This window comes from Sarcophilus harrisii, chromosome 1, assembly GCF_902635505.1.
Source record: "Sarcophilus harrisii chromosome 1, mSarHar1.11, whole genome shotgun sequence".
NCBI lineage: Eukaryota > Metazoa > Chordata > Mammalia > Dasyuromorphia > Dasyuridae > Sarcophilus > Sarcophilus harrisii.
In genome coordinates, this window is record NC_045426.1 from 538,197,964 (window position 1) to 538,213,695 (window position 15,732).

Sequence of the window (15,732 nt, forward strand, 5' to 3'; positions counted from 1 at the left end):
AAATTTATTGCCATAAAGTTGGGCAAAGTAATTCCTAATTATTGCTCTAATTTCCTCTTCATTAGTGGCGAGCTCTCCATTTTCATTTTTAAGACTAACAATTTGATTTTCCTCTTTCCTTTTTTTAATCAGATTTACTAAGGGTTTGTCTATTTTGTTGGTTTTTTCATAGAACCAACTCTTAGTTTTATTAAGTAATTCAGTAGTTTATTTTTACTTTCAATTTTATTGATCTCTCCTTTTATTTTTAGAATTTCAAATTTAGTGTTTGACTGGGGGTTTTTAATTTTTCCTTTTCTAGCATTTTTAGTTGCAAGCCCAATTCGTTGACCTTCTCTTTCTCTATTTTATGCAAGTAAGCCTCTAGAGATGTAAATTTCCCTTAATACCGCTTTGGCTGCATCCCACATGTTTTGGTATGATGTCTCATTATTGTCATTTTCTTGGGTGAGATTATTAATTATTCAATGATTTGCTGTTTCACCAATCAATCTTCTAATGTAATTATTTAGTTTCCAATTATTTTTGGTCTACTTTCCCCTGGCTTTTTGTTGAGTGTAATTTTTATTGCATCGTGGTCTGAAAAGGATGAATTTACTATTTCTGCCTTACTGCATTTGAGTTTGAGGTTTTTATGTCCTAATATATGGTCTATTTTTGTATAGGTTCCATGAACTGCTGAAAAGAAAGTGTACTCCTTTCTGTCTCCATTTCGTTTACTCCAGAGGTCTATCATATCTAACTTTTCTAGTATTCTATTTTCCTCCTTGACTTCTTTCTTATTTATTTTGTGGTTTGATTTATCTAATTCTGAGAGTACAAGGTTGAGATCTCCGACTATTATAGTTTTGCTGTCTATTTCTTCTTGCAGCTCTCTTAATTTCTCTTTTAAGAATTTAGATGCTACAGCACTTGGTGCATATATGTTTAATATTGATATTGCTTCATTATCATGCACCCTTTAGCAAAGATATGTGTTCTTCCTTATCTCTTTTTAATTAAAATTTTTTTTTGGATTGGTCCCGGTGGCACCTGGCTTCACCTGAAGCATAGTAGATTTTTCTCCTCTTTTACCTTTATTCTGCATGTATCTCCCTGCTTCAGGTGTGTTTCCTTCCAAATATTTGGTTCGGGTTTTAATCCATTCTGTATCCTTCCTCTTTATGGGGGTTTACCCCCTTCCATTTATGGTTAAAATTACCAATTCTGTAACTTGCCATCTTTTCCCCTATTTATGCTTTTCTCCCTTTCCCCTTCCCCTTCCCAGTATTAAAATTGAGCACTACTTGCTTCTTACAGCCCTCCCTTTTTTTATCCCTGCTCCCACCTTAGGTTCCTCCCCCTTACCTTACTCCTTTCCCTCATGGTTTTCCGTATTCCCTTCTTTTGCTCATTCCTTCCCTTTTCACTTTTCCTTCTCACTTTTCAATGAGATGGGAGTTTCAAACCCATGGAATATGTCTAATTTTTTCTCTTAAAGTCAATTCTTATGGCAGCAAAATACCCACTATATTCTCCCCTCCATTCTTTCTCTCAGATATAATAGCTTTCCTTTTTCCTCTTTTTGGGATTAGTACCCCACTTTCCCCCTTTTTCTGATAGTTCCCACCTCTAATTTCTTGAAAATGTTACATGTTTTTTTTCTTTTGCTTGTTTAAGATTTCTTTTTACCTTTTAGGTTTTTTGGGTTCTATATTTGCAGATCAAACCTTGTTAAGTTCTGGTTTTTCACCAAAAATAGGTGAAATTCCTTATTTCATTGAATGACCATCTTCTTCCCTGGAAGAGGCCATTCTTCGGGGTAAAGTTTTTTGGTTGCATGAGTTCCTTACCTTTCAGAAAATATTGGCCCCGTCTTTTAATATGGATCTGTTAGCGGGTGATCCCTTTGTGCTCCTCTATATTTGAATTGGTTTTCAGCCCGGGTATTTTTCCTTTGGAGGTTCTGGCATTTGGCCACTATATTTCTTAGTGTTTTGATTTTAGGATCCCTTTCAGTGGGTGTGTGAATCCTTTCAATGTCTATTTTACACTCTGTTTATATGACTTCTGGACAGTTCTCTTTAATAATTTCTTGGAAAATAGTGTCCAGGCTCTTTTTTTTTTTTTTCATCGTATCTTTCTGGGATTCCAATGATTCTCAGATTGTCTCTCCTAGACCTGTTTTCCAGGTCTGTTGTTTTCCCAGAAGGTATTTCACATTTTTCTCCATTGTTTGGATTTTTTGGTTTTGCTTGACTGATTCTTCTTGTCTCCTTCAGTCATTCAATTACATTTGTTCTATTCTGATTTTCAATGAAGTGTTTTCTTCACTCAATTTTTTTATATCTTTTTCTAATTGTCCAATTTGTTCTATGGAATGTTTTTCCATTTCGCCAATTTTATTTTTTAGAGAGCTATTTTCTGTTTCCAGTTCACTAATCCTATTTTTCAAGGATTTGTTTTCTTTATCCACTCTGTCTTTAAATGAGTGGAATGACTTCTCCAGACTCTCTTGCCAAGCCTCCCTCTCCTTTTCCCATTTTTCTTCTAGCTCTCTTGTGAGAGCCTTTTTAATTTCTTCTATGAGATTCATCTGTGCTGAGGAACAGATGATCTCCTCCTGTGGGGATTCACCTGGGGACAGTCTGTTTTTAGTGTCCTCAGGGTTTAGAATCTGCTCTCTGTCCATATAAAAGCTGTCAATTGTTAAGGTCCTTTTCAACTTTTTGCTCATTTTGTCAGAGAAGAATCAGAGACAAACTAGCAAAGAAAAAAAAGGAAAAAAAACCCAAATGCAATCTGCCTTTTTGGGGGAGGGGCTGGGTGGCGTTACCGAGCTTCCTCTACAGACTGCGGGGGCAGCAGCGAGGCACTAGCAGGACTGTGCTGCTCCTGCACTCTGAGACTCTGAGAGAGTGCTGAGACACAGTGAGGGAGGGGTGGCCGATCCCAAGGAACTCCAGCTGTTTGGGGTTGTATTCTTCACCCCAGGTGTTTTTAGCTTCTCTGCTGGGCTACTGACTTACTACCAGGGCAAAGTATCCAATCCTGTAGCGAAGCTCTCCCCCCAGAGAGGGCTGAGATCACACCCCACCCTCCTCTGGTCTGCTCAGCTGTGAGCTGCCTGCCGAGCTCCTGCTGCCGCTGCCCTCAGCCTGTGTTAGATCTAAAACCATCCTGCCCTGAAGCAAAAACAGACCTTTCCTGGTGAATCTCAAGGATGTCTTCTCTTGGTAACTATTTGTGGGTTTTTTTTTTTCAGTCAGGCATTAATTCAGAGGCTTGTAATGAGATGGATTCTGAGAGAAAATGTGGAGCTTACACAGCTGTGTGCCTCCTCGCTGCCATCTTGGCCGGAAGTCCCAGAACCTTTGACTGTAAAAAATATTTTCCCAGTTTATTGCTTCCCTTCTAATCTTGTCTGCATTAGTTTTGTTTGTACAAAAACTTTTCAGTTTGGTGTAAATACTATTGTTCTGTAAGAAATGACCAGCAGGATGATTTCTGAGAGGCTTGGAGAGACCCAAATGAATTGATGGTAAGTGAAGTGAGCAGAACCAGGAAATCCCTTTACATGGCAACAAGAAGATTATATGATCATCAATTCTGATGGATGTAGCTGTTTCCAACAATGAGATGATTCAGTCCAGTTCTAATCATCTTTTGATATTGAGAACCATCTACATCCAGAGAGAGGACTGTGGGAACTGAGGGTGAATCACAACATAGCATTTTTCCTCTTTTTATTTTATCTTTTTTTTTTTCCTTTTTGATATGATTTTTCTTGTGTAGCACAAGAAGTGTATATATATATATATATAAATATATATATATGTATATATATATATATATTTATATATATACATATATATATGTACATCTATATTAAATTTAACATATATTTAACATGTTTAACATAAATTGAATTACATGCCATCCAGTGGTGGGGGTAAGGGTGGGAAAAATTAGACCATAATGTTTTTGAAGGGTCAGTGTTGAAAAATTATCCTTGTATATGTTTTGAAAATTAAAAACTTCAAGAAAAATAAATCAAATTAAAAAAAAAGGAAATCTATAATTTTTAAGTCATATTGGAGCAGCCTATCTTCCAGGTATTTTAACTTATATATGCTTAATGTGTGATTATAAATTGTTGTATTTTGCTTCTCTTCCAAGTTTTCTCCCAAGTCCACTTTGTTCAGTTCTATATTTATCATTATCTTTTTTTTCAGAATTTTTATGCTTTGAGAGAATGATATTGATCAGTTATGCTCCTGAATGTTTATTTAATTTTTCCCTAATATCCATACTTATATCTTCTAAAAGTTTCACTTATCTTTGGAACTCTTTTGGAGTCCATGCTTATGTCCTATGGTTTTCAGTGAGATTGTTCAATTTATATTTATAATGGAGTTTTTGGTCCATTATCTTTATTGGTTAACACTTATTAAGTGTATTATTGGTTTTAATTTATATCATTTTTCTTTTATTTTTATTAAATATTATACTTATATTATGAGTTTAGGTGTTTGGTTGATAATCTCCCTGCTTGGTGCCTAAGTATCTTTAGTGAATATTTATTTATGAATTAGACTTTTTTTCTTTTTACCTTTTTATTGTATTCCTAGTAACATTTATCTGGTTTCCTTTCTCATTTTCCCCTAATTCTTGAACTTTTATGGTGTATACTTTTTCTTCCACATAAACACTTCACCCAAAAAAGTTTGCTAATTTCAACTTAAGGTTAGCAGTTGTAGGCCCTTGATAGTCTCTTGCTCATCATAAAACCTATAAAATTTAGAATTTAAATCAGCTTAGTCTGTAGCTTGGTTTTCCTTGTTCACAAAGGCCACCATGCTTTTTTGTCTTTTTCATACTCTTACCAACTATAATTAGACCCCTTCTGTATTCTCTAGGGAAAATTATTGTTTTCCAATTTTTATGGAGTATCAGGAAAATAAGACTGTTACTTCCATAAGAAACTCAGAAGGGAATACTTCAGGAGTATCATTTAAATGAGCCCTTGGAAAGTTGCCTACAATAGCTACACTTAGAGTATGTTATAGCCTGTGGGTAAGGTGAATTAGATCTGTGGATATAAAAATTCTTCTACTTTACAAGAACTTTACCTCTTATTCTGATTCTATATTCTTATCTTGTGGTTTCAAGTCTATTTTCCACAACAGGGTGTATATTTTCTAATCTTGAGGTTGTTATATGAAAAATAATTATTCTAACTTTTTCCAAATTATGAGCCTCTTGGACTTCCTTGAAGATATGACTGTGGAAGAATTTCTGATAGCCACTTGCTATCCACAATGGATAATTCAGAACCTAGAGATTTAAACAACCAATATGTTAGATAAAACATTTTTCAATATTGCTGGCATAAAGTAGTTACTAAAGTGGCTAAATTCAGGAAATTGGAAGTAAAATAGCATTTTCCATCAAAGATGTTAAAGGGAGATAGGTGGCAAAAGTGGTTGCCTGTGTTCAGAGGAGCTCTCTACCAAAATTCTTAACACATATACTTCTTTTTTTAATAATATTTTATTTTTCCAAATACATCTAACATAATTTTCAAATTCACCTTAGCAAAATCTTCTGTCCCAAATTTTTCTCCCTTTCTATCCCCTGCCCAAGACAGTAAGCAATCTGTGTAAGATAAATATGTGCAGTTCTTCCAAACATATTTCTGTAGTCATCATGCTCTAAAAAAAACCCCAGCAAAAACCACAAAAAATCAATGAGAAAGGAGAAAAGAAAACAAACACAGAAATAGCAACAACAACAAAAGTCTTCATAGTTCTTTCTGGATATGGATAACACTTCCATAACAAATCTATTGGAAATCCCTTGAATCAATTTATGTTATGGTTGAAATAGCCAAGTCCATCACAGATGATCATCACATAATCTTGTTGTTACTATATATAAATGTTCTCTTATTACCACTCATTTTATTAGGATCCTTTCATATAAATGTTTCGAATTTCTCTGAAATCAGTCTGTTGGTCATTTCTTATAGGACAATAATATTTGATTATTTTTATATACCATAGCTTATGTAGCCATTCTCCATCTGAGAGCCATCCACTCAATTTCCAGTTTCTTGCCACTACAAAATGTATATTTTTTGGTACATGTGAGTCCTTTCCCCTCTTTTATGACTTCTTTGGGATACAGACCGAGTTGAGTCACTGTTGTATCAAAGTTGCCTTTTACCAAAAATTATGACATTCTTATTGACAGTAGTTCTGATTCATTTAATTCAGAATTTAATTTGACTTGATGGATAATTTTTCTCAGCAAAGTTTGATAGCCCTTTGGGCATAGTTCCAGATTCCTCTCTAGAATGGTTTGATCATTTCACAACTCTACCATTAGTGTCTTAAATTTCCCATATTTCTCATTATCTTTTCCTGATATTTTAGCCAATCTGAGGTGCAAAGTGATATCTCAGAGTTGTCTTAATTTGCATTTCTCTAATGAATAGTGATTTAAAGTTTTTTTTCATATGACTAGAAATAACTTCAATTGTTCATTTCCCTTGACCATTTATCAGCCGGCAAATGGCTTGTATTATTGTTAATGTGTCAATTCTCTATATATTTTAGAAATGAGGCCTTTATCAAAAACACTTGTAAATTTTTCCCCAGATTTCTGCTTCCTTCTTATCTTGGTTGTAATGGTTTTGTTTAACACTATATTTTCTTACACAAAGTGCTCACAGCCAAGATTCCACTCAATTCACCCTGCAGTAGATATTCCAGTCTGCACAATTGTTTGCTTACTTATATAGTTCTAAATGGTGTTGTAGGGTTATAGAAGTTAACTTATTCCTCTCTTATTCTTCTCCTGAACTTCAACATTTCCCTTTATGTCAGACTTAGCTTTTAGTTTTCAAGCCCTATATTTTGAACTTGAAGGACTTAAGTATAAAACATGAAATTGTATAGACTGAAAACTATTTCAGCAGTATTTTTTCATTCAAAATAAATAGAGGCAGAACTAAACTTCACAACAAACATTACTGTTTCTTGGGATTTATTAAAATACATATATTTTATAACAGTAAGAACCTGAAGGATATCATAAGTAATTTAGGTAGAGTACAATCCCTCAGTTTTACATTTGAGGAAACTTTGGCTCAAAGAGGATATGTAATTTGACCAAAGTAACACAGGAGGGAAAATGCCAGGCTGGATTTTGATCTTAGCCCCTCTTTCCCAGAGTTAGCAATATTCTCCCATACTTTATCTGTTCTTTCTATTTTTTAAAGTTACAAGTAAATGAAACACCAAAGGAGAAAATCATGGCATCCACTTTGTCTAGATTTATCCATAAAGCATATAGAATAGTCAGTTATAAGTGTCATCCATGCCTCTTCCATTACACATGAAAATACCCTCCAGAAAACTGAATTTTCTGAATCTCACAGCTTTGTGGTCACTTTGCTTAGGTCTAGAAGTGAGTATATGAAGGCCACAGAAGACTAATTACTGTAAATATTATAAACATTGATTGCTCCATAAGGTGACAGTCCTTGGGAAACTTAAAACAATGATCATTTGCCTTTTACCAAAAATGATGACATTTAATTCAGAAAATCTTATTTGAGTTGATGGATAATTTTCCTCAGCAAAAACCTTAGAGACTGGCATATGTTCTTAGTCATAGGCTTAGTTATTTAAGGAAGCAAATGTCTTGTAGCTTTCAATTCCTACTTTTTAGTGCTTTTTTAATGGTTAGTTAACTGGTTGCCTTCATTTGGCTCTTCTAAAACATGGATTCAGATAAACTCACACTATTATTTTGCCCTTGGTTTTTATATTCATCATTGTCTCTGACTAATAAGCTCTCTCTGGACTCACACCCTTGCAGGAGGTCAGTGCCTATTCAATCATGCCGTTCTTTTCCACACATGTTGCTCTCTGAATTATTTACATTGCTGTTTGATTCAAAGCTACCTCTTAGATGATGTCATTACAAAGAAGAAACCAGCTCAATTTTTAAGAAGATTCCTTTTATGCACTTTTAATGTATCATTCAATGATTTCAGGTTGCTAGCAAAAATAGATTTTGCCTTCATCAAACAACTGCATTAGGAATTAGCATTAATCAACCACAAACTCTCTTTTCTACTCCCACTGGCAAAGTTATAAGGCTGACAGTCTAAGTATCTTTAGACTGCTTATATGAAAGGGGTGATGTCTTGCCATCAGGAGAGATTGCACTCATGCTCATTATTGACTTACTGCTTTAAATAAATCTGTTCCTCATTTCCCCACTTTGGGGAAGAATAATGCTTTTCTGTAAATCAGGTTTAAAATGCTCAAAAAAAAAGAGCTTTAAAAGCATAAGAAGTGTTATATATATTGGTGATTACTTTCACAGTGCTAAGATGGATTGTTTATTGCTATCATATAATTTCCTTAGGAACTTTTTTTTTTTCTTAAGCTGGCACCTTCAGTTCCATTCTAGTCACTACTGCCAATGTTAGACTGCATCTAGCACCATTAGACAAGTATAAAGTCCCTGCTGTACTACATCTCTCTGAAATGATCCATATTCATCTAAATCATATAGGTTTATAAGGGGAGAGAATAGCAAAATAGCTTATGTTAGTGTCATGACATTAAAAGAAGAGGCAAGAGACTAGAAGTCTGTTTCTTATTTGCTACATTCTATATCCTTAGACAAATCATTTTGATTTTCTGTATTCTGTGTTCCTGTGAGTCAGGATAAGCATAATACCTCCCTTCTGGTAACCTTAGAGACATTGCTTTATGAAGATTGAGCCTGAGGTTGTAGGAGGCAAGCATGTCCGTGCATACTGTGTTATTTGTTCACTCCACTCAGACATGCTTTGTAATGAAATGGAGAAAGAGAGCAAATCCACATTGTTGGCTTATACAGCTAACAGATCCATTTGGATTAGGTTCTTAGGAAATGTCTGTGCTTATGCTACCTTTAGGTAAATAGTTTTTAAATTAAACAGAAAAAAAAAATCTTGAAAGAACAGTAGAGAAAGACAGGTCATGGAGTAGAAGTGAAAGAATTTAGGTACTCCAGCAAATCATCTGATTCAGCTAAAAAGATTAAAACTGAATAGAACTATGGGGAAAAAATCAAATCTAAATGACTGGTAATTTTTCTCTTAGCACTTCATGTTTCCTTTCTTAATCCCATTCTATTCCATTCTTTCCGATGTTCCTATGTTCTTTTGTTTTGTTTTGTTTTCAGCTTCCTCTCTCTGAAGGTAGAAAAATATTGTCAGCCTTTGGAGTGCCTAGAAGCCAGAGAAATATTTGGTTACATGAAGGAGTGGAAATTCTTTCCTTTTTGGACTTTTCAATTTCTAAATGCAGACAATTAAAATCAAATCTAAGTGAGGAGTAGATATAGTTTAGGAAGAAAGGTAAAGTAATGTTTAATCAGCCATTGGAACACAGAACAACCAAAAACAAACTATTTGCAATACAGAAAATACCTATTTAGTCAAAGATAAGGTTGGGAGAGGAAAAAGGAAAGCAAAAAATTATTGGAAAAAATTAAATTCCTCAAACATATTTTAAGCACCTTCTATGTCACACATACATATACACACATATTTGGCAAGGAAAGATATGATCAAAATAGTACTGTCATAATCCATTTAAATAAATATAACTATTATTTTCAATTATTTCCTTGCTAAAAGAGATAGTTGAAGTCAAAAGAATGTTGGTCTTAAGAGTTCGAAGTCTTGGTTTGAATCTAAGTCTGAGATATACTAACTATGGGCCTTTGGGAGGGGTAGACAGTTACATGAGTTGTGTGACCAAAAGAAAGTAATATCCAAACTTCTGGATGATGAAACTTTTTGACCTTAGCTAGTCTGATCTGATAGATAGTCTATCACTAGAACAGACTAAAAATCTTTCAAATTTGGTGGCACCTGTCAAATATTATAGTCCATGAGTATGTATCTGACAGTATTACCACCCTGTCATAGTGATATATCAGCTTTGAACTTTAGTGGAGGGGACCAACATGTCAAGAGATTTAAATTTTATAAGGGAAGAAATGGTAATTGTTAATATCTAATTGTTGTGAATTCTTAAATAGACATACTATATAGGAAAATAGGTATCTTTAAAAGAGTACTTTATGGTTTGCAAATCATTTTATAACAAATTATTTTATGATCTTAACTGCCTTAGGAAGTAGGTGATATTATTCTCCCTATTTTACAGATAAGGAAACTGAAGCGCATACAGGGTATGTGACTTCTCTAAGATCACATAGCTAGTATTTGAGTTTCTGAGGCAAAATACAAATTCAGATCTTTCTGACTCCAGTTCCAGAACTCTATCACCCCGTCCCTAGCTGCCTGGCATTAACATAATACTCTTAAGGTTTGCAAACTATTTTATATGCTTAATATAAAGCCAATTTTATGCCAATGCTAAAGAATTTACTATAAGTTAATATCTCCATTTCACAAATGAGGAAACTGAGACCTAAGGGGATCATTTTAAGATATTATCCTTTTAAGTTAATTCCTTTTTATATGGAGTGTTTTGTGCTTAAAAAAAAAAAAGTACTTTTTTTAAGTGCAGAAAAATTACTTTTAGAAAAAAGAATATTATTTGAGTCAGTATACTTTTTATCACACAGGTACTTATTAATGCCTGAAAGGATTTGGAAAATAATTTTTTATTTCATAAAGACTTCTAAAGTTTATGTAAGAAGAAATCAAGTTTTCAGATGGGATTCGAACAGTTTTAAATAGAAAATGAGCTACACAGTAAATACAAAGATTTGCATTACCTTATAAAGAATGAAGGGTGATATTTATCTGTATGTGAACAGTTTCATAGTTGAAAGAAGAAGAGAAAGAAATTTTATTTATGAAAAACTAGAATAATGTGAGTTCAAAGAAGCCTTTGCTTCTTTGATACAACATGAATGGCAGGCCAGGTTGAGAACACTGAGCTTCAAGAAATGAGGATATCAGCTTATTTTCATAAAATGGCTTGCTTTGGTTCAAGCTAAAAAAAGGGATAGGAGGTAAGAAGCTGAAGTTAAAGAGGGAAAAACATAGCAAGCAGAAGTTAGAGAAATTTTGAGATATATAGAGGATTGCAGTATAAAAAAGTGAAGAAAATTTGCCAAGCTGGGAAATCTTGACGACCAATAGAAAAGTAGCAGAAAAGTGTTTTTTTTCCCCTTGTGATATAGATATTCTTGAAAGGATCATTATAGTCTGCTTTCTAGCATTTCTACCTATTCTAATCCCCTTGGTATTCTTTCATATTCTCTCTTGCTAAATTCCTATTAATTTGTACCCACTTTCCCCCAGAGTAAATAAATGAATTGATATGAGATAATCTAGGATCATGTGTAGAATTACACCTATTTTATCATTCATGTATTTGCTTTAATGTAAGAAAACCTATGAAGTTATTATTATTCATTTGCTTTATTGTAAATTAAATAACTATATTTGAAAAATAAAACTGTCATTATTGTGCATAGCTGTTTTGAACAAATAGGAATGCATCAATGGGGGCTCAAGAGTCTCAACAGGATTAGTCATTGGAATCTAAGAAAATTTAAGCATAACCATGTGGTGGCAGTCTTCACTAATAATCTGGTCTTCATAGGATGAAAGTAGGCTGGTGTAGAGAGGCAACCAAGAAAGTAAATAGATATATACATGCCTAAGTGAATAATGCAAGGCCACCATACAGAGAGTACAGACCTCTCACATAGTGGAAATTATGATAAGATAATGTTACTATAGATCCAAAGCTGAAAGGGACCATAGATGACATTTTTGGGGATTCCATTATGCCATAAATAAATAAACTGGGTCTGATGGGGGGGATCAGCCTTATAGTTCCAAAAACATGAAAAGAGGGACAAGGGGCTCTATCAGTACAAATATGTTTGTTGGATTTGCAACTGTAAAAGAAAATGAAAATAATTTGTGTGACCAGTTTGAAAATGGAGGAATAAATTATGGATGTAATGAGATATTACTGTGTTGTTAAATGATAAATATGAAGCAATGAAGTACAACCTGTGCCAATATCACTATGTTGTGTTATCTTTTTTAAATCATTATTTACCTCTGGGCTTGAGATGATAATGACTGAAAACAAAGAAAATCTTGATAATTTCAATACTACAGTCCCTAATGAGGAAGCTAAGAGATTATGCTTATAGTGAAGAAGAAAGTCATATGTTAGAGCAGAGAGGGAGCTATGAAGAAAGTTGGGGACATGGAAGAGAATTCAATTCAAAATATATGTGAGGCAAAAAGGACTTAAAAAGTGAAGGAAAGAAAGCAAGAAAGAGAGACAGAGAAAGAATGAAAGAAAAAAATTAAAAAGAAAGAAGGAAGACAAAAAGAAAGGAAGGAAGGAAGAAAAAGAAAGAAAGGAAGAAAAGTCCCTACTTTTCTTCTACTGGGGGAATATGACATCTATCCAAGTAAGACTATGTCACATATATACAAAACAATACAACATAATCCCAAGAGAAAAAGGGTGCTAATAACAGAGAAGATAGACCAATGTTTTAATGTCCTTTAAAAATGATAGCAGAATGCTAAGGTCATGAGAAACTGATATAACCTTCAAAATCAAAATAACATAAGATTCTTCTATTTTAGTTTATCTTTATCTATTTAGTTTATCTTCTATTTTAGTTTTTTCTACCTACATTCCTTTTCTTCTGACTCTCTTTCCTTCCTTTCCTCCTTTCTTTCCTTTCCTTCTTCCTTCATTCTCTTTCTTTTTCTATATTTCCTTCCTTCCTCCCCCTGTCCTTCCCTCTGTCCCTTCTTCCCTCCCGCCCTCCCTCCCTTCCCTTCTCCTTTACTTTTTTTTTTTTCTGGCATCAAAGGCTCCTAAATCTTCAAATGCAAATGGATCAGTGATTTGACTAATATGGATAATCTTCACTGGAAACATATAGCAATCTATCCACACCTGTTATTATCATTGTCAGCACAGATCAAAATACTAGAAGCCTCAATCATTTCTCCTGCTGTAAGGAAAATAACAGTAGAAGATAGTAGGTGACTTTCCTTCATGCTCACCATATCACCAGCTCATCATCTTTTGATGCATTTATCTTTCTGTGCTTCCTTATTTCTTATGTGTTAACAAACTATTCAGAATTGCCCTACACATTTCTCTTGCCCTTTGAGTTATCATCATTTTAAAATTCTCTGACTGTAGTGTTCCATGTCTTAATCATATGGATCAGCAGAATATTGTCTTGAATAAGATGGTCTTTCCTCTGGGAAGAAATTTGATGTCATAAAAAAAAATTTGCATTTTCCTAAAGGCAATTTAGCCCAATTTTCTATATACTTTTAAATTTAGGGCCATTTAATTGTCTATTTGCACTTTCTATCTAAGATGTAACTATTGACTGAGGAGTTATATAACTTATCCATCTAACTGCAGGTTAGAGGCTTCTACTGAATGGCTGTAGATCTCTTCCTGAAGGCAAGGCAATGTTTTTTGCAACCATTGTGATCTTATCTACAAAAAATAATATCTGAGAGATATTACTATCCAAAGAACTTTGTTCAACTTAAAACTCTGTGTTTAATAACCTATATGACAATAAATGAATGTTTCTGAAGAAAATATGATTGTTTTTATCTCTTAGCAGATATTACAGAAAAGAAAAATACTGAACAAATATCTCTAATTATACATTTACAGGAATCTTTTAAAAAACTGATATATAATAGGAATTTACCTTGTAGATAGAGAGCCAATAAGTGAGCATTTTCCTTTAGCAAATCAAATTCTTCTGTAAAATCAAAGATGAGCATAAAATTTTGTGTTCCCTACTTATTTACCTATTTATAAGTCTGTTGCATGACATTAAGTTATCATTTTTGAATTTTTCTGATTTTTAAAGTTTTATTTATTTTAAATTTCATTTATTGGTTTATTTTATTTATTTTTAATTTATAAAATAAAACAAACGTGTCCATAACAGTGCAATAAAATGCTTGCATATGAAACTGCAAATCTACTAATCATAACTTGCTCTTCCTATTATACATAATTTCCTCCCTTTGATCTTCCCTTCCTGGAGATGAACAATATTAACATACACATACATATATATCTATATGTACATATATACATATACATGTGTATATATATATATATATATATATATATATGCAATTATTCCATACATCTCTGTATCATTTCTGGATACAGATGTCTTTTTTCATATGTTCTGTATCCCTAATTTGAGTATTTACAATAATCAAAATGTATTATTTGCTCAAAATTGTTCTTAAAACAATATTGTTATTACTGTATAGACATTCTCTTGGTTTTGTCCATTTCACTTTTCATTATTTAGTTCACTCCATGTTTTTTCCATCATTTCTTACAGCATAATAGTATTCTGTCATTATCATATACCAACTTATTTAGCCATTCCCTAATTGATTGGCATCTCTGTAGTTTCCTGTGTTTTGCCACCACACAGAGATCTGTTATACCATTTATACCATTTTAGTGTGTTTGAGTACCTATATACATATATGGATATATATATATGTATTATTTTCCTTTTCCCATAATAATCTTTGCAAATAGATCTAGTAGTTATATTGTTGGCAATATCTTTTTAATTAAAGCTTTTTATTTTTCAAAACATATTCATGGACAATTCTTCAACATTAGCCCTTGCAAAACCCTGTGTTCCAATTACCTCCCTTCTTCCCCCATGCCCTCCCCTAGATGGCAGGTAGTTCAATATATGTTAAACATAGAAGAAATATGTGTTAAATTCAACATATTCATACAATTATTGTGCTACACAAGAGAAAAAGTGAAACAAAATAAAATGCAAAGAAATATCAACAAAAATAGTGAAAATGCTATGTTGTGAATCACACTTTATTCCCACTGTCCTCTCTCGGATGTAGATGGCTCTCTTCATCAATGAACAACTGGAACTAGTGTGATTCATCTCATTGTTGAAGAGATTGCTGTCAATATCTTATAACATTAATCAAAATAAGTTAAAAATGGACACATGGCCTATTTTTTTTCTAATAAACTCAATTAATTTCAGGATTAATTATTCTGATTAAAAGTTTGTGTAGATCACAAAGTAGGTATCTTAGATACCTGCTGTTCTCTCAGTGACATTTCATTATTAATGTTTTTTTTTTCCTTCTTTTTTTCCCCATGACTTTTTGGTATCTGTTTTGTGGTTGCTGTGTTCCTATCTTTGGGCAAAAAATAATTTTTTTTTTTTTAAAAAATGCCTTTTGGTGAATAGAATGAAAGAAAGAAGGTAGAAAGGCTCAACCCATATTATTTATTCCCTACACAGTCCATGGATTGAAAAGGAGTTGATTGAGGTAATTTGGAACATAGGAAGGAAGCTGCTTGATAAATGAATATCACATAACTCAGATAAATTACATATTTGGATCCTGAAATAATTGAAATATCATAGATTGCTGAGCTACAATCAGTGGGGGAGAGAAAATGTTCAATTAAAGAAGAAAAAAATGATGCCCCACATCTTTTTAAAGAGAAAAGAATATGCTACAAAAGTTAATTGCTAATAAGCTTCTCTTTGATTTGGGCAAAATCATATAATACATTATTAAAAGGATTGTGGGTGAGCATCTAAAAAGGGAAACAGTTATCACAATGAGCCAGACTTATTCCGTCAAGAACAGGTCATGCCAGACTGACCTCA